Source organism: Chenopodium quinoa, unplaced genomic scaffold (assembly GCF_001683475.1).
Source record: "Chenopodium quinoa cultivar QQ74 unplaced genomic scaffold, ASM168347v1, whole genome shotgun sequence".
Lineage (NCBI taxonomy): Eukaryota > Viridiplantae > Streptophyta > Magnoliopsida > Caryophyllales > Amaranthaceae > Chenopodium > Chenopodium quinoa.
Window position 1 is genome coordinate 8182636 of NW_018742390.1, and position 20239 is coordinate 8202874.

A 20239-nucleotide genomic window follows, 5' to 3' on the forward strand; every position below is an offset into this window, starting at 1 on the left:
TCTTCTTAGGTTGATCAATGCTTTTAGGCTTATAAACCCTCTTTTTCTTTGAAGTTTTTCTTCCATGCAAAATCTGAAATAGTTTGAGAAAGAATAAGTTTATAAGTTGAGAAAAGAAGAAAATAGGCATATTATAAGTTATTTTGGCTTAAAATGGTTTATTTTGATAAAATGGACCCATTTACTTCGAAATTAGCTTCTTTTATGTAATTTCAATTTACAATCACTTATAAATATGTAATTATGAGATGGTTTGAGAATGAATAAGTTTATAAGTTGAGAAATGAAGAAAATAGGCAAGTGAGAAGCCATTTCGACTCAAAATGGCTTTATTTTGATGAAATGGACCAAAAAACTTAGAACTTAGCTTCTTTTTTGTCATTTCAAGCCACAATCACTTATAAATATGTAATTTTGAGATGGTTTTAGAAATAATAAGTTTATAAGTTGAGAAATGAAGAAAAGAGGCATGTAAGAAGCTAATTTGGGTCAAAATGGCTTTATTTTGATGAAATGGGCCCAAAAACTTAGAACTTTGCTTCTTTTATGTAATTTCAACTCACAATCACTTAAAAATATTTTATTATGAGATGTTTTGAGAATGAATAAGTTTATAAGTTGAGAAATGAAGAAAATAGGCAAGTGAGAAGCCATTTCGGCTCAAAATGGCTTTATTTTGATGAAATGGGCCCAAAAACTAAGAACTTTGCTTCTTTTATGTAATTTCAACTCACAATCACTTACAAATATTTACTTATGATATGGTTTGAGAATGAATAAGTTTATAAGTTGAGAAATGAAGAGAATAGGCAAGTGAGAAGCCATTTCGGCTCAAAATGGCTTTATTTTGATGAAATGGACCCAAAAACTTAGAAATTAGCTTCTTTTAGGTCATTTCAACTCACATTAACTTATAAATATGTAATTATTATATGGTTTGATAAAGAAAAAGTTCATAAGTTGAGAAATGAAGAAAATAGGCATGTGAGAAGCCATTTCAGCTCTACATGGGTTTATTTTGATGAAATGGACCCAAAAACTTAGGACTTTTCTTCTTTTATGTCATTTTAAGTCACAATCACTTATAAATATGTAATTATGAGGTGGTTTGAGAAAGAATAAGTTCATAAGTTGAGAATTGAAGAAAATAGGCAAGTAAGAAGCCGTTTTAAGAAATTGCTTTATTTTGATGAAATGGAGCAAAAAATTAAGAAATTAGCTTCTTTTAAGTCATTTCAAGTGACATTCATTATAATTATGTAATTATGATATGGTTTGAGAAAGAATAAGTTCATAAGATGAGAAATGAAGAAAATAAGCATGCGAAAAGCCATCCCGCCGAGTGAGTTGTGAAAAGAAAATATGGCTCAAAATTTTTAAAAAATAAATACGCAACTTCCGCCGATGCCGGAACACCCGAGGAAGCCGCCCACGCCGAGGCCACATCAGCCCCGGCAGCTGCCTGCAGAGGCTACAGCAGCCCAGGCAGGCTGCAGCAGCCCTAGCAGCCGCCTGTCGAGGCTGCAACAGCCCCGACAACCTACTACCTTGACTGTAGCAGCCCCGCCAGCCGCTGCCTTGGCTGCTGCACCCCAAGCAGCCACTACCGGGGCTGTTGCAGCCACTTCCGGGGCTGTTGCAGCCACTTCCGGGGCTGTTGCAGCCACTGCAGCTGCAGCCCCGGCAGCCAGGTGATTTCGATGCCGAAGCAGCCCCGGTAGCAGATGCCGGGTCCGGAGATGCCCGGGCAGCGGCTCTTGAGGCCAGAGCTGCCCGAGCAGCCGCTCCAGAGGCCGGAGCAACGTAGGGAGCACCAGCCGAGGCCGCCGCTGCCTCGGCATCAGAGATGAGGGACAGAGAGTTGTGCTATTTCGGGGGTTTTATTTTCAGAGGTGCAGTTAGAGAGTGCCTAACGGTTATTTAACACTAAAAAAATTGAGAAATAAATCATTTACCTCCTTAATCAACCGTCCCACGCACGTGGCCAATCAACGAAGCTACCTATAGCTTGCCAATGCTTTGTTATCTCAACCTCCTCTATCGTTAAGGGTAGTGGGATGTCTTCGAACCCCTCAACCACCGAAGCGATCCCAACCGAGTAATGATGTGGCCCCGCCGTAGTACTGGTCATCGCTTGGGCACTACCATACGCCACAAAACTCAAATCCATACTATTTGCATGCCCCGAGCTAGAAGTGGACACCGGGTGCCTTCCTACACAAGTACAAAAAGAAGGTAGTTAATTAAATAGGTCTTTTACTACAACATAGATAATATAACGAAATTCATTAAGGTAGAGGGTTACAATGCAAATCACCTGTAACTCTGGATATTCATGCGGTGTTGGATTATCAAGCTCCCTCGAGTCCGCATGTGTAGGAGTAGGAACCTGCAACAGTACATCAATCATGCCACCTCAGATCTCAATTAACACTGTATTTTAAAACTTTTAATAACCCAATTGAAATTACCTCAGGTGGCACATCTTCACCACGTTTCTCATCTCCTCCATGTCTATCACCTTCTCCTTGTCCTTTTGGTTGATAACATGATTCGACTGGTGTACTCGCGAGGAATAGCAAAGTCGGTAAGTTCATCTGCTTTGCCCAAGCATTGAATTCACCTACGAACTCGTTGCGTACTTCTTCCTTAATTGATGCCACCTTGGCATCCAACTCCCCCGGTGAGTTAACACTGGCTCGAGATCTACCCGATTTTGTGTATTCTTGACCCATCACCTTTTTCCATCCAAGAAATGACCCTCCCAAACCTACTACTCGTCCTGGATGGTATGGCCTTACCAAAGTCATGGTGAAAGGATCATTCTCCACACTTGGTTTAAATTTGCCTTCCATCAGCTCTTGAGTGTGCTCAAGTTGCAGAAAAAGGAAAAAGGATGTAATTAAGACAAATAATGGTTTGTATAGTGATTTTGATGCAAAAGTGACTTAAAATTCAACAGTTCATATGTAACTTACAAGCTTATCTACCACTTTTTTGGTTTCCGGACCCTCGATGACCCATTTTTCGGTTTCCTTATCAAACGTATGGAGAAAACAAAAGAAATCACCAGCACAACTCACCAAAGTAGTGATCGTGGAACTAGAGGGTTCGTTTGATGCCATTAGAAGCGATTTAGGGTATAAACCCTTATCGATCCACTCAGGTCTCTTTTCAGCAAATGTCTTAGGCCCCATACAATGGACGTACTCCTTCATCTCTGCATTTTTTTTATTTTGCTCTCAAAGTTCCTACATAAAAACAAATGTTAGTGTCATTGCTACAAAAAGAGTCAAGTTATTATTCAATTGAGATCAGATTTACACAAACTTACAATGGATTTCTTTTGAGTCTTCATTCTAACGAACTCTTCCCATTCTTCTTTTTACACGGTCGACCATTATTGCCACGGGAGAAGGTCATCCTCATTAGATTTCTTCTTCTTCTTGTAGATCCATCCATTAGTCAAGTTGGTCTTAAAGCCTCTGAATCTTTCCGCTAATAAAGATTCAAACACCCTTCTCTTCTCGCATCATTAGGAATAGAAAACAGCCTCTGCAATCACAAATAAAAACCGATTATTAGTTTCCATTTACTAACAACCATAAGGTTAAGGTTTCTTAAATTGTCTAAATGTGCCAAAAACACACTTACCCTTGTATCATCCCAAAAGGTTTGAATCAAACCCGGAGGTACTTGTCGCATTACAAGTGTAATGGGGATTTTCCGCGCACACATGCCAACCTGATTAGCATATTGTTGACACCATTTGGCCCCGGGTTGGCCGTTGTTGTCATACTCCATGACCATGGGACCGTCCGAAATCATAAAACTTCTTGTCGGACCCCTTCCCTTTCTTTGAGCCGGTGCCTTTACCCCCCTTCCACCACTTGTGTTGTTTTGATCTTGTCCTTGGCCATGAGTTTCAGGAGTCGGTTTCTCACCAACAATCTCACATGCTGTATTTTCAATATGCGGTGCACGTTCAGCTGAAATTTCAAATTCTTCAAGCCTACGCTCAAACTCATCTTGAGCCTGATCCTCTCCCTCACCCAAGTCATCCTCCTTGTTCCCATCATAAGGCTCATCCTCGTCCTCATCCTCGTACTCGTCCTTATACTCATCATCGTCAATGTCCTCCACACAATGAGGGTCATGATCGTCCTCCATGAGATATAAGCACATGTCAAAGCAATCATAAAACAATATTAGTGTACAGTAAAGTATAAGTGAAAATGGGTACAATTAGGCAATTTCAAACTACAAGCATGTTAAATATAAAGAATATGGGTTGTTAGAATGAATAAATGTTAGTTCATACACAAAACAAAGGACTTGGGTTAAGTACAAGCTCATTTAAGCCATTTTCACATACTTATGGTCCTATAACCTTGTATATGCATGATAACGAGTACACTTAGGCAATTTCAAACTACAAACATGTTAAATATAATGAATATGGGTTGTTAGAATGATTAAATGTTAGTTCATACACAAAACAAAGGAATTGGGTTAAGTAGAAGCTATTTAAGCCATTTTCACCTACTTATGGTCCTATAACCTTGTATATGCATGATAATGAGTACACTTAGGAAATTTCAAACTACAAACATGTTAAATATAATGAATATGAGTTCATAGAATGATTAAATGTTATTTCATACACAAAACAAAGGAATTGGGTTAAGTAGAAGCTATTTAAGTCATTTTCACCTACTTATGGTCCTATATCCTTGTATATGCATGATAATGAGTACACTTAGGCAATTTCAAGTACAAACATGTTAAATATAATTAATATGAGTTCATATAATGATTAAATGTTAGTTCATACACAAAACAAAAGAATTGGGTTCAGTAGAAGCTATTTAAGCCATTTTCACCTACTTATGATCCTATAACCTTGTATATGCATGATAATGAGTACACTTAGGCAATTTCAAATTAGAAACATGTTAAATATAATGAATATGAGTTCATAGAATGATTAAATGATATTTCATACACAAAACAAAGGAATTGGGTTAAGTAGAAGCTATTTAAGCCATTTTCACCTACTTATAGTCCTATAACCTTGTATATGCATGATAATGAGTACACTTAAGCAATTTCAAATCAGAAACATGTTATTTTATATACAAAACAAAGGATTTGGGTCAAATAAGCTCATTTATGTCATTTATGGTCATTTTTGCCTACTTATGCTCCTATATACATGATAACTAAACTATATTTGCAATGAAACCATTACTAAGTTTTAATCAAACTACCTCAATCTGAAATTCTTTCGTTGTGGTCTAATCGCATATAACCTGCTTCGTTGTTGTAAACACCCATTTGTGTCTCCCCAAAACCAAACCTAGTGATGATTACCTTTCACGTCAAATCATAATCGAATGAAACGAAGTGTGGAAAGGTCTAGTGTTGCGGAAAGTTTTAATTCTTTTCTCTTCTTCCTGTTTTTGAAAACTTTATTTTAAGAAAATAGCCAATCCAGTTTGGTTTGTCCATGATATGGGTCCAATAGTGGTGTAGTTGGATGGGGCTTCCAAAGACCTTTCCAACGATATATTATAAGCCCAATTCCGATGAATATTGAGGAAGTTATGACCAATTTACTAAACTGGGTATGGTTTGAGCTTTATGTACGGCCCAATGATCTAGGGGAGGGCCTAATATGATTTATCATTCCTAATGCAATTAGGAGTGGTTTTGGTCTTCTAGAATCTTCTAGGAGGTTCTTTTCATTCCTAATTCAATTAGGACTTTTCAGAGTTTTAATTAAGATCAAATAGCATTTTCGAAGAAATTATATTATTTTATCTTCCAGTACGGTAAACTTATCAGATTTTCGAAAACGCGTTGGAATTAAGACTGGCGCCCAACCCCAGGCCTTGGCGCCTGGAACCAGGCTTGGCGCCAGACGCTAGCCATTGGCGCCTGGCGCTAGCCACTGGTGCCTGGCGCCAGTTAGCCAGGGTTGGTGCCAATGTTGTTTTGCGATCTTCAGACTCTGTTTTGTTAAATTATCTTTTTTGGCTGATTTTCTCTATAAATATCGCATTAAAAACTCCGTTTTCATTCATCTAGAATCATCATTCACGAATTCTCATCAACAATTAGTTTTAATCAACTCTCTTCATTCACAAGTTTTCATTCATCCTTCATCAATTCTCAATAAACATTAATTCTTTAGCATTCAATTCTTTCTTGCTTTTTAATACAAAATTCCGCATTCGCAAGATCTAGAAACATCTAGCCATATTCGAAGTTTCCTTCGCCCTAGACGTGAAAGGTTTTAATTTCTGAGGGTTTGGTCCCAAATCTCTTTTTCAATTATTTAATTTAATTGCTTTGATTATTATTTTCCTTGAAGTTACTAACGTGTGTATTTTGTTATTATAAAGAGGTACGAGGCATCCAAGTAAGTACTTTAATGGTTTAATTGATATTATGATGTAGAAATCATGCTTAGATTGTTATTTTGATTCCTAGTATCATGTCTAGGGTAACTTTAATATTAAGTATGATTAAAAGTACGATGCTTCCTATATTCTTCCTAATATTTATGATTGTTAGTATCATGTTAGGGTTAAAGATTTGATTTTTATTGCTTAGTGACATGCTAGGGTTTGTTATTAATCTTGTTAGTATCATGCCTAGGATCTTGCTATTTTTATTAACATGAACATGATTATGATTATAATTGTTATGATTTATGCTGATTATGAATATTATAATTTATTTTTATGATGATGATATTCATTATTATGTTGCTTGATACATATTATATTTATTCTTTATTGCTTGATCACACCTTTTATTGCATGTTGAAAGGGAATTTGTACTTGTAATCGCGCTTAATAAGATAATTAATAATCTTGTTAGGTTAATTGTGATTATAATTCAAGTGATCGCCAATAATAGTTTATTTGTGCATTAAATTCAACCAACATAGATTAAACAGGTTTAGGGTTAATCCTATTAATTGCATGTTAGTCAGAAAGCGCACATGAATACGAGCAGAATAAAGTCGAGGCCTATTATTAGGGCAGGTTCAATCTCTTTTAGGTTGGATTTGTACCATCATCCCCGAACCCTTATTTGGTTCATGACCTTATGGAGTTGACGATCACTTGGATCGTTAAGGGGTGTAACCTTCACCTCGTGAACGGTTTACAGGTTCCTTAAAAACTTGTTGGCGACTCTTTTGCTCTATCTTATTCCCTTTTGGACGCCACCGTACTTTAGTGTATGATCACAGTGGGTTTCAAGCTAGTGGGATTTTAAAGGCTTGAAACTATTCCCTACAGTTGTTTATGTCATTTAGTACAACAGGTCTAGGAACAATGAAAGGTGCAGAATCATCAAACGCATCATATTCTTCCTCATCCTCAACATCTCCAATGCCTAGGATTCTTCTTTTTCCAGCTAGCACTATAGACCATTTTGAATCGACTGGGTCAGTTACGTAGAACACTTGCTTAGCTTGAGACGCAAGGATAAATGGTTCCGCACTATCATTCAAGTGACCAAGGTCTACAAGAGTAAAGTCCTCATATTTGACGTTACGCCTGATATTATCAACCCACTTACACTTAAAAAGAGCAACCATGAAGTTACAATAATCAAGCTCCCATATTTCTTGAATTCGACCCTAGTATGATAGTCTGCATCGACAGGTGATTTATCCTTAGCACTTGCAAACTCCCTTGACAATTCCATAAGCGTTACACCTCTGTTTTGGGTGAAGGAAGATTTCAAATCACGACCCTCGGTCCAAAAAGTGTACCCATTGATGTCATATCCCTTAAATGAACAAACATCATCCCTAGGACCGTACGCAAGCCACCGTACTGTATCGGTCACATTAGTATCATCCAATTGACTCATTACTTGATCACGAAACCAATTAACAAACCTCTTATTATGCAACTGCATAAGTGCCCTTTCACCTTTCGATGGAATTTGTCATGCAAACTAGCCATGTGCTCGTCTAAATATGGGTGCACATCTGAAACATGGTGCAACACATAAAGGTGTGCTTGTAAGAACCGATCTCGGTCAGGTGACATTCGTTACGACCCAATTGTTCCATGAACATCAAGTCTACCTTCATGTCGAGAAGTAGGAAGACCAATAGGTTGAGCAAGGGCTATGTAGTCCACCACAAAGTTACCTATCTCCTCACCCACGGTCCCTTGCATCATACTTCCTTCAGGGTGAGCCCGGTTCCGTACTTTATCTTATAATGTACCCATGTGTCTTTCAAAAGGGTAGCACCACCTCATGAACACTGGACCACACAACTTAATCTCACGCACCAAATGAAGAACTAGATGAACCATTATGTCAAAAAATGAGGGTGGGAAATACATCTCAAATTTGCACAAAGTCGCAACCACATCTGCTTGCAAAGCATCTAGTGTACAAGGATCAAGCACTTTGCTACAAATTGTATTGAAAAACGAACAAAGGCTTGTAATCGCTTCCCTCACGTGCTTCGGTAGAATACCACGGATTGCAATCGGTAGGAATACTTTCATCATAATGTGACAATCATGGGATTGCATACTTGTCAGCTTCAATTCTCCATTTAATGTTACAAATCTTTCATGTTAGATGAGTACCCTGATGGAACCTTAATGTCGTACAGACATGCACAAAACATACGTTTCTCTACCCTTGACAATGTATAGCAAGCCGGGGGTAAACAATTCTTTTCATCCTTCCCTTTACCCTCAACTTTCTTCTTTGACGCATCTTTGGCCTTTCCCTTGCTCTTCTCCTTCCCTTTTTTCGAAACATTTTCATCTTCTTTTCTCGATTCCTTCCCCTTTATAACCTTTTCTTGAGGCCACAATTCTGGCCGAATCCCCATCTCTTTCAAATCTAACCATGCACCCTTTCCCTCCTTTGTTTTGCCTTGGATATTCATAAGCGTTCCCAAAAGAGCATCACACACATTCTTCTCTATATGCATCACATCAAAATAATGCTTAACTTCATGTTCTCTCTAGTATGGAAGCTTCCAAAAGATTGATTCTTTCTTAAAAAGAGCAGGTGAGACCACAGTTTTTTCTGATTTTCCAGAAGCCGTTCGTATCCCTTTCACCCGAGCACAAATATCAGCACCAGTCAATGGTCTAGGCACAATATCCTCTTCCGCTGTTCCATCAAAAGCCTTTTTCTGCTTACGGTACGGGTGATCACGCCTAAGGAACCTTCGAGTCCATAGGTAGACATCTTTGTAAGAATGAGTAAGGTATACGCTTGATGTGTCATCAATACATATGAGGCATGCTTTTTTCCTATTGACCTTGTACCCACACAAGTTGCCATATGCAGGGACGTCATTTATGGTCCACATAAGGGATGCACGCAATGTGAACATCTCGTTCTGATGAGCATCAAAAACGGAAACCCCTTCGTCCCACATCTTTCTCAAGTCGTCAATAAGCGGCGCAATGTAAACATCTATGTCGTTTCCAGGTTGCCTAGGTCCCGTTATTAGCAATGAAAGCATTAAATACCTACGTTTCATGCACAACCAAGGAGGCAAATTATAAATCACTAAAAGTACCGGTCATGTGCTGTGTTGGGTACTAAGAGTGCCAAATGGATTCATCCCGTCCGTGCACAACCCAAGCCTTAAATTTCTGACTTCATCACCAAATTTCTCAAACTTCAAATCAATGTTTTTCCACTATGGAGAGTCAGCTGGATGCTTCAGCATTATGTTTTTCTTTCTTCCCTCTGCATGCCACCTCAAGTTTTTAGCGTCTTTTGTTATTGAGAACAGATGCTTAAACCTTGGAATCATGGGAAGATACCACAACACCTTAGCAAGAGGTCCCTCCGTACCAGGATTGCAACTCATGCGCTTGTAGCGCGACTGCTTGCATCGTGGACACTCCTGCAATTGTTCATACTCATTTTGATACAGAATACAGTCATTAGCACATGCATGTATCTTCTTATACTTAAAACCAAAGGGACACATGAGCTTCTTTGTGTAATATTAAGACTTAGGAATTTCATTCCCATCGGGCAACATATCACTTAATGCGGTCAACAAAGAAGTAAAACTAATGTCCGTCCACCCATGCTTCGACTTAATGTTGAAAAGTGTTAGAACAGCCGATAGTTTGGAGTATTTTTTGCACCCATGATACAAAGGCTTTTTGGAAGTTTCCGATAATAACTCTAACACTCCACCTTCAACACCATGCAACATCTCATCCACTTGTTCATCCTCGACCTCATCCGCCTGATCATCATCGGCTCCATCCTCACCATTATCAACAATATAGTCGTCATTCTCGTATTCCTCATCCACATGAATCTCATTGCTTCTAACAAGCACATCATTCCGATCAAGATCCCTACTGTACTCTCAACTTTCTCCGTGCCAAATCCACACATGATATAAATGCCTAAACCCACAACATAATACATGATCTCTAATTATTTCAACACTATTGACCACATTCACATTATTACAATCAACACAAGGACAATAAAGGCCTTTGCCACCCACCAATATTACGCCATTTGCACCCACGAAACTGCCAATGGAGGGGAGAAGGGTGGCTAGGGCTATAGAGGAGGGTTTAGGGTGGTCAACGTCGTTAAAGGGGTGTGTTTAGAGTGTTCAACGCCGTAAAAGGGGGTGTGTTTATGGTGGTTAACGCCATGAAAGGGTGGTTTTGTGGGTGTGGCTTAGGAGGGAGGTGGTTTTGTGGGTGTGGCTGGGGAGAGAGGTGGTTTCGTGGGTAGATTGGGGTAGTCAACGCAGGAAAATGGGGTCAAACCACATTTTCCGACATAAAGGTATTGATTTGCAAAAAAAAAATTTGATTAAGGTAAACTCTTGAACCCCATTCCAAAATTCCAATGTATCGCGTCTACCATACATCCAACCACGATCCTTCTCCATTTAGTAAATTGTCTCTAAACATATATAGCAACATATAATGAATAATGTGTAATTGCTACATATTTTATGTAAATCAAATTCAAGTACAAAACGTGAATATACCATTCATATAGTGAAAAAATGCATGTTTCCAAAGGGTCCTTATCACTCCAACCTAACCCACCCTTGAATGTCTACTCTCACTAGTGAATGTATGTTAACTTTCCAATTTTAAGGAAAATTCGGCAACATTTCCCCCTAGTTCTCCAAGTACACGATGTAGATAATTAATTACCCACATATGTACCCCAGAGAACATAGTGAGAAAATGGTAAGCCAAGATGTTCCTTAAAATTGAAAAGAAAACATACATTCACCACCTAAGTGAGAGTACACATTCAAGAACAGTCCCAACCGAGGACTATTCAAGACTTTCTCCTAATGAGAAAGCCTTGAACGGGTATCTAGGCATATGATGATGCAAGTATTCTATATGTTGTTGTATTTATTTGCAATAAAACAATACACAAGTTGCAATTTCATGAATAAACTTTTATTAAATGGATAAATAGAAAGAAATATAGCTTAGTAAAGTTTATAAGTCATACCAATATAGCAACTACCCACTTGAGCTCAATATGTAGTCCTCAAGCTAAACTCGTGCTTCAATTCACAAATCTATTAAAAAAAAATAATAAACAAAAATTAGGTTAAATATTATGTATGTACTATTTCTTTCTCATAACATGTCAATTCACTAATTTATTTATAAACTAAAACACATCATTCATCGAACTAACAATTGCTAAACTATGTATTCACTACTTTAATTCATCTAATTTATTCAAAATTGCTAAACTAACAAGGTTACTAATCTCTAATTTTTTTCATAATTACCCATCAAAACAACTTAAAAGTAACCATTCACTCATTCCAAAATTCATCTACTTTAGTAACAAGTTTACTAATCTCTAATTTATTCAAATATACCCATCAAAACAACTTAATATTAACCATTTAAACTTTCCAAAATTCAACTAATTTAATAACAAAGTTTCTAATATCTAACTTATTCAAAATAATCCATCAAAACAACTTCAAATTAATAACCATTAAAAGTAACATACCAAATTTCACCTATTTAATTACCAAGGTTAATATTCTATAATTATTTCAAAATTATCCACCAAAACAAATTAAATTAACCATTAAAACATAATAAAATCCAACTAATTGAGAAAAATCACTAATATTTTCACAAATCCCCAATAAAACAACCTAAAATTGAGAAAAATTAGAGTATAATTATATCCAAACCTAAATTTTAATTTGCAAACAATGATTCAACATGAAAAACACATTAATATAAGTACATAATTAGAAAATAATTGTGAAAAAAAGAAAAAACCTTGAAATTAGTGAGGAAATTAGCTCGGTGGTGGAGGAGGGCAGCAACAGCACGGCGAGCTTAGGGCAGCAAAAGCACGGCGCAGCGACCTTAGGGCAGTAGAAGCATGGCGGCGCGGCGACCTTAGGGATGTGGCGCGGCGAGCTTAAGGTGGTGGCACGACTTAGCTTCAACACCTTCACAACCCACTTGAAATTGAACAGAGAAAGAACAAGGGAGGAAAACCCGATCAGGGGAGAAAGAGAAGGGCGGGGCTGGTGGCCGGCGACGGTGGCAGCTGTAATGGTGGTGGGAAAATGGAGAAAGAGAGTGCAGTAAGCTAAGGGTTTGGGCTCGAATGAAACAGTGAAATGAAAGAGAGAAGGAAAAAGAAAGAAAGTATAAGGGCCAGGTTTTTTATTTTATTTTATTTTTTTTATTTTTAATGCAGCGGTTCACTAGCACCGGTTCAAACCGGTGCCCTTTTTATTTTTGGCACCGGTTTGGCCTGAACCGGTGGCATTAGGGGGCTGCTTATTTGCATTTTTCTACTAGTGCACAAGTATTCTTTCCAGCTCAAAATCTTGTGCTTTCTCACTTCCTGATGACCTTAGAATTCGTACTGATAAAGAGCTATTCCTTATATATGTAAACGTTAAACCATCACCAACACTTATCCCATTCTCTTTAACATAATCAACCCAACCACCTTCTAAGATAGTCATCCAACCATCTCTGGACTTTTCATGTGCCATAGTAGCTTCCCAAACTCTACCATATTCATGCAATTGCAAATCAACTCCTTTAGAACCATCATTCAAGATGTCCTTAAATTCATCAGGAATACGTTGTAGATTAATATGCATTAGCAAAATACCAACTCAATATATAAGCAATTAGCAAACAAAATCAAAGCAGAAAGTAGTCTCATCAAAACATATAACTAAACCTACTTTTCTTTTCAAACATAACAACAATAATAAATCAGTAATTATAAATTTCATATCAGCTTATCTTTGTGTTGATCTTCATAACGAATGGTGAATGTCATCGCATAATTTGCCATTCAAGTTCCTGTACAAGTTACTAAAATATATATCTATACTTAGCTTTTTATCAAAATTTAATAGCTAATTTATACAATAGTAAACACTGCCATATATATAACAAAGTTATTGCCAAAAATTTATAACATATTAATTGCAATTAAATATTACTTTGACAAGAAAGGACTTTAACAAATCTGATTTTCAGAAACTGAAATCTTAATTTCAATATTACTTCCCAGTGGTCATACTAGCAATAATTACAAGTCAAGTATATTCAAAAGGGGCATAATAATCTACACAATTACCACAATAGCTAATTGTCCTCATCATACACTAATGTAATCTTCCAATATAACAATTGATTTTTTTTTTCTAAATTAATCTATCCATGAATATAATCTGATATGTATACATGCTACAAATAGCAAGATATGTCACTACTTATTAATCTGAAATATGCCATGCAAAACTGTACAAATAAGAGCCATTATCATATGTGTGCATATAAAAATAATACAATTAGCATCAAAGTTTTAGTAAACAAATTTGCATGCATATATTCATTAGTACTAACCATTTCTTACGCCCTGATAACCTATTATATTTCTATATTATTGAAAATAATCAAAATACATAGATCAAGATATAACGTATATAGTATGAAACACTTTAATTTTGTAACAATAATATAAATCTTAATTATACAAACCCAAATTATATACATGATAATACAAATCAAAAATGATGCATACAATATAAACAATTTTAGACATACTACAACTAAAGATGACTAAATTTTACATACGCATTCAAATTGTTTAATTTTTATAAAAATCATAATTAAAACCATATAGAAGTAATATTGAATACAAATATTGTTATTATATACGTAATTATTTTCACTCCAAACTTGATTTACAATTTGGTGAGCGCGTATCGCGCGTGTAAAAAAACTAGTTAAGTAAAACATACAATTAACATGAATTTCTGAATCTTATTACTAGCTATAACTTGAAAATGAACATTCATTTGGACTGATATGTTAGGTTCACACTGTAAATTACTCTACTCTCAGCTTATACGTATACAAGAAATGAAAAGTGATTACTTCGAACTAGCTAAAGACGTTAATGAATCATGGGGCCAATCTAGTCAAGAAATAATGCCATTAGGCAATAGCTCCGTGGGGCGGAATAGCAATGCTCGTTGTTGGAAGTTCTTGAAGTAAAACAAAGAAAGTTTCAGGATGTTTCCATATGGAGTCTTTTGACTGTTGGGATTTAATGGCTAATGGAACCCTTTTATTGCTTATTTAATGGGCATTATTGCTGATTCATTTTGTCACTTATTAACTAGTTGTTACCCCTTTTAATGTTGATAAATGCTAGCTCTTATTGGGGAATAATGGGTGGATGTTACACCACTTGATTAATGACTTTTTCCTCCTTAATTGCTGGTCGTTTTACTCTCTCCATTGCCTTATAAATCAACCTTATTCACCTCTAAAAGACATAACAACAAAAAATCAGCCATCTTTGATTTCTTACCTTCTCTTAAAAAATATCCCTTCGGTTTTTGGGCAAGTATTCTGAGTTCCAATCGGGTTTGTGAGTGCATACAAATTCTGGGGCCGTGCTTATCCTGGAGGGTGAACACTTGTTGTGTACTGCACCGGGGTAGCGCGGAATCGTCTTTTAGGTCAGTGGTTCACCACGACGCGGCAATTGTCAATTTGATCCACACAACATTAAGATAAGTATATTCCGTTTAATTTGCTTATTTACTAACAATCTAAAAGACGATCTATTGCTTCCATATTTGATTCTAGCTTGATATGTCATATTAAGTGTCTTATTATAAAGAGTTGTGAATGTTGACATATTATTAGGATATGTTTTTGTTTGGAGCAATTTTTGATACGTGTGTTGTTAGACTAATGACAAAAACAATTTCTTTAATTAAATTAAATGAGTTATTGTTTTTCATATTCATAGGATATTGTAACTTCTAATTTGGTTTGATTTTGGTTTTATATGGTGGATATGATTTAATAGACTTTGGTTTTTTTGCACATGGGTTTGTGTTTGTATAATGTGTTGAGTTGATTCTCCTCACTAATTATTTAGTGGGTTCATCATATTGTTAATTTGGTATATTATATAGTGTGTATTCTATATGTTAGTTGTTGAACGTTGAGTCGTTGAGATAAAATTTTAGTATATGATCTGATGAGCATGGGCTGATTTTGAGGCATTGATCCCTAAACTTTGGCACTTCGATTATTACACAGAACTCCGTAAACTTATCATCTAGTTGAATGATAAGGTAGGTTTGATAATTATGTTTATTCACTACTACATTTTTAATCAAATGCAACGGTTAAAAAGAGTTATTGCAACGGCTCGTTTTATTGCCGTTGCATTAGATAACCCTAATACAACGACATAAACTTTGTACATCAAAAAGTGGGGCTAACGCAACGGCTTCAAGAAGTCGTTCCATTTAGGGGTGCTAATACAATGGCCTAAAAGGCTAATGCCACAGTAGTGATTTTGGAATTTTTAAATGCGCTTAAATTGAGATAATCCGCCCCTCTAATAAGAATTTTGTGAGTCACTAGTTGGAGGACCTCTTTCATACATACCCTCTCTCTCTCTTTCACACACACTCTATCTCTCCTCAATTGAGCAAGCTTTCTGATGAAGCGGCGTACTCTGGGCTTTCTTCTCTCCATTGAAGCTGGGTTGAGGTACTTATTATTATTAATCATCAAATATCAATTTGACAATCTAGGGTTTAACTATCTTTGATTTAATTGTCAACAATCTAGGGTTCTTTGGTGGATTTGAATTTCTAGTAATTTGTTATTTACTCACTATTTGTATCACTTGTTACTCCAATGGTCGTGGATCTTGTGTTCGACCACCATCAGTGGACATTCGTCGCAATGGTACACCTCTCAATCTCTCTCTTTTCAATCATCAATTATAATCTAGTTTAGATTAATTTATTGTGTATGAATCTGATTTATTCGACATAAGTTTGGATTGATTTGTTTGATTTTTTGTTGCTTGAAATGTTAGTTAATAATTTTGAGTTTATTGTGAAATATGCATTTTAAAAACTCCAAATCATTACTATTTTTTGCGCTTTTTGTTTATTTGATCTAATGAGATGTCAATTTTTTCATTTTAATTCTGATTATTAGCTTAGTTTGGTTGCTTTTGAGGTTGAAATCAATTGTTATCTAGGGTTTATGAAACATTTGTTTGTAATATGTAAGTTTTGCTGGCTTTTGAGGTTTGTATTAATTGTTATCTAGGGTTTATGAAACATTTGTCTATAATCTGTAATCTTTTGTAGTGATTTTAGTTCAATATATTGGTATTGTTGTCGGCACACTCAGATTTATCTAAATTTGGGCATTGAAAGATAACTTAAGCATATAAAATAAAATTGAGAATTTACTTCATTTACTAGTATAAACAATGAGTGAATTGAATGCAAAATATTTATATTAAGACTGTTAATCTTTCATACGGAGTGCATACTTCATGAAATGGAAGTTGGAATGATATGACCAAGTAGATATATAGATTCCACTGTTATATACGTACCTCTCTTTTTGTTGCTTCATCGTTGCTATTGATAAAGACACTCAAGCTATCTGTAACGTATTGTAGTTGGTTATTGCAATTATTCCATTTAGTACAGCTTCTGGATTCTTGGTATATGGTGGAAGGTATTAATTGATTTTGGACCGTTTGAATGTAGTGAATTTTCAATCTATTTTGAGAACTGACTTGTTTATTTCCATCCCATTTATATATGTACTGGTTGATAATCAATTTACAGTTGTTGAAGCGATTTCCTATAGTTGTTGTAGGTCGTCAAAAGAAGATCTATGAAGTAATATTTTGAACCCACAGGGTTAGTCAGAAACCAACTGTGTGAAAATCGACTTCCATCTGTTCTGGACAGTTTATGTTGTTATGAAACAAAAGCTTCCTCTTTCCCCCAGACAGAAAAAACGTTCTCAGCTCTGACCTTCATTTTCAGGTGGGGCATCAGCAACTAAGCATTTTTTTTAATTGTGGTATTTATTGGTTTAGGATGTGCGATGATTATGCTAAGCTTTTTCTTAGAAATTTTTTTACTTATGCTTGTTTATGTAAACACGCCCAGAGAACCAAGAAGGTTGGTATTGTCGGGAAATACAGTGAGTATTTTCAATTCTATTTGAATGTAATCTTATTGTATTTGAATTGTGTTACATCGCATGAAGTAATTCTTAGATTATGAATAGAAGGAATGACATGATTTTGAATGGAAAAGACACTTACCACCCTGTGATTATTGAGCGAGTTTTCAGACTTGCTGCGGATTGTGGCCTCTATGCACGAAAGATTTATGGTGGTGCCAAGACAGCTACATGTAGAAGCTCGAAGAAATGGGTTCCCCCACCCGAGGGAACGATTAAACTCAAATGCGATGCCTCACTGAACCTTGAGGGTGGGTGGGGCTTGGTGTTGTTGCAAGAGACTAGAAAGGGAAGGTGTTGTCCGCTTCTTCCAGGCGCACCAGCCCCATGTTGTGGCAGAAAACAAAGCTGCTGCTATGGCAGTCAGAATAGCCAAACGCTTTGGCTTGAATGATGTTATTCTAGAAGCAGACTGTCAAGTCCTTATCTCCAGATTATCACAGGCCTCGGTTTACCTCACTGATCTTGATGCTATTTTAGATGATATATTGTCTTCTTGTGTTGATTTTAATTCTTTTTTGTGGTGCCATGTTAAGTGAGATGGGAATACTGTTGCCCATAACTTAGCTCGTGTTTTGCCTTACGATTTTGAACAAGTTAAGGAAAAACTTCACAAGGACAAAGGTTTTCCTTATGTTTTGATGGATAAGTTATCTCCTTATGTTTTGACGGATAAGTTATCAATATAAGGCACCCATTACGGGTTTGAAAAAAAAAAGAGATTATGAATTATGACCATAATATGATTGATTTAGGTTGTTTAGTGCTGATTATGTTCATAGAAATCATTCTTGATGACTGCATATGATAATCTTTGTTTAGAACAGCTTTGTATATGATTAGATATGGGTAATTTGAAGTTCAATACATGTGGTATCAGCCATCAGGATTTTATTTTGTTTTGCTGTTATGTTGGGTTAGTAGATTGAAAGTGTATGTATGGGTGTATCTTAATTGATGCTTATTGTTGCACTGTTCAGGTACCCGTTATGGTGCTAGTCTGCATAAGCAGATTAAGAAGATGGAAGTAAGTCAGCACAACAAGTACTTCCGCGAGTTCTGAATATGGGGAAGAAAGGAGCATAACCCCGAGCCTGGAAAGCAGAATGCTGGAATTGATCATATCACAGCAAGACTTAATAAAGACACGACACACAAATATTTAATTTTGATACTTATTTCATGGTTTAATTAGTGACATACTATATAATTTTGTAATTTTCCCTAAGGGTAACAAACTAACAATGTACAAGTCTACAACTTATATTAATAAAGTTTGGATTTGATTATTATTGTTGTTGTTGTTGTTGTTATTATTATTATTTCTTTTTTCTTATTGAAAATTATTATAATTATTGTTATAGCCGTTGCGTTAGCACTTTATTGCCATCGCATTAGCTAAATATAGCTACTGCAAAGGCCGTAAGGGTGCCGTGGCATTAGATGTTTAGCTATTGCAACGGATATAAGCTTGCTGTTGTGTTAGGTAATTTTACCGTTACATTAGACCTACTGCAACGGCAGCAGATGCTACGGTGCATGGCCGTTGCAATAGGCCTAATGTCACGGATTTTGATGCCTAATGCAACGGATTTGAGGGTTGCAATAGGTTAAAAATGTAGTAGTGATTATTATTATTAAACAATTTTGTTGTTATATTGTATATTATGTTTTGTGAAGATGTATTTTGCAAATAATTGTTTATTGAGGATTAGGAATTTATTGAATGATAAAATTTGGTAGTTGTACTGTTCGTAGTGTTTTAACACTTGTGATTATTTCGAGTATTTTAATTTTACTCATTCGTGAAAATGTGACCTTACTAATATAGTAATATGGGTTTTTTTTTATTGGCTAATAATATTATGTTGTATATATACATAACTTGTTGCATTCTTATCATTTGGCTTTGACCAAAAAAGGGTTCAAAATTAGGTGAATAAAATATTTCGTATAGAGAAGAAAGGTTTACATAAGGTTGAGAAGTAGTACGCCTGGTTCACGAGGTTCTACCACTGCAGGACCCAAGCATCCTCAAAAGAGGAGTCTCCTTCGGAATATGATAACATGACGGAGTATCATAATGTTTCCTAAATCTCATTTTTTTTGTGGAGTTTTTGTTGATATTCTCTAATGCCTTTAATATGCTATATTGTTGAGACTTTAGGACTTGTTCGTTATTCGCGGATTTTCGGGAGTAGTCCCAAAGATGACCCCCGATCAAAGGTCATCCTTGGTCGGTTTGGGCTGAAATTTTAAGAGTATGTTTGGGGCACATGAGACTTATTTTTCAACGGTTGGATTCTCACTAGCTGCTCAGATTGGTGAGTTATGATGACATCTTGAGGCCCTTATTTACAACGAGCTAAGGACGGTTGGGCATCTCATAGAGGTCTCACACATGTTACTTGATTTAATTCAAGGGAAATTCATTGTAAACCAAGTATCATGTTATTATGTTTATCATTTGGTTTAATTCCTAGTAATCATCTTAACAAATATATGCTTTTGTGGTTGTTGACGAAGTATGTTGAATGTTCAATTTGTCAACTAAATATTTGTTGAATGATTAATAGAAAGTAAAAGTTATAATGTCGATATTTTATGAGTATGACATTATATTG

The 20239-nt window shown here is 36.0% G+C and overlaps 1 long non-coding RNA gene across 3 annotated transcripts; it reads left to right on the forward strand.

The window, feature by feature from the left end:
- Positions 1-15649: 15649 nt before the first annotated feature.
- Positions 15650-18907, forward strand: LOC110700743. 3 transcript variants are annotated; one of them, XR_002507267.1, is made up of 3 exons: positions 15650-17096; positions 17210-17573; positions 18596-18907. It is a non-coding gene; the product is annotated as an uncharacterized LOC110700743 (long non-coding RNA). The 3 variants fall into 3 exon arrangements; XR_002507268.1 differs by having other exon boundaries at positions 17232-17573; XR_002507266.1 differs by having other exon boundaries at positions 15744-17573.
- The last annotated feature ends 1332 nt before the right edge of the window (positions 18908-20239 follow it).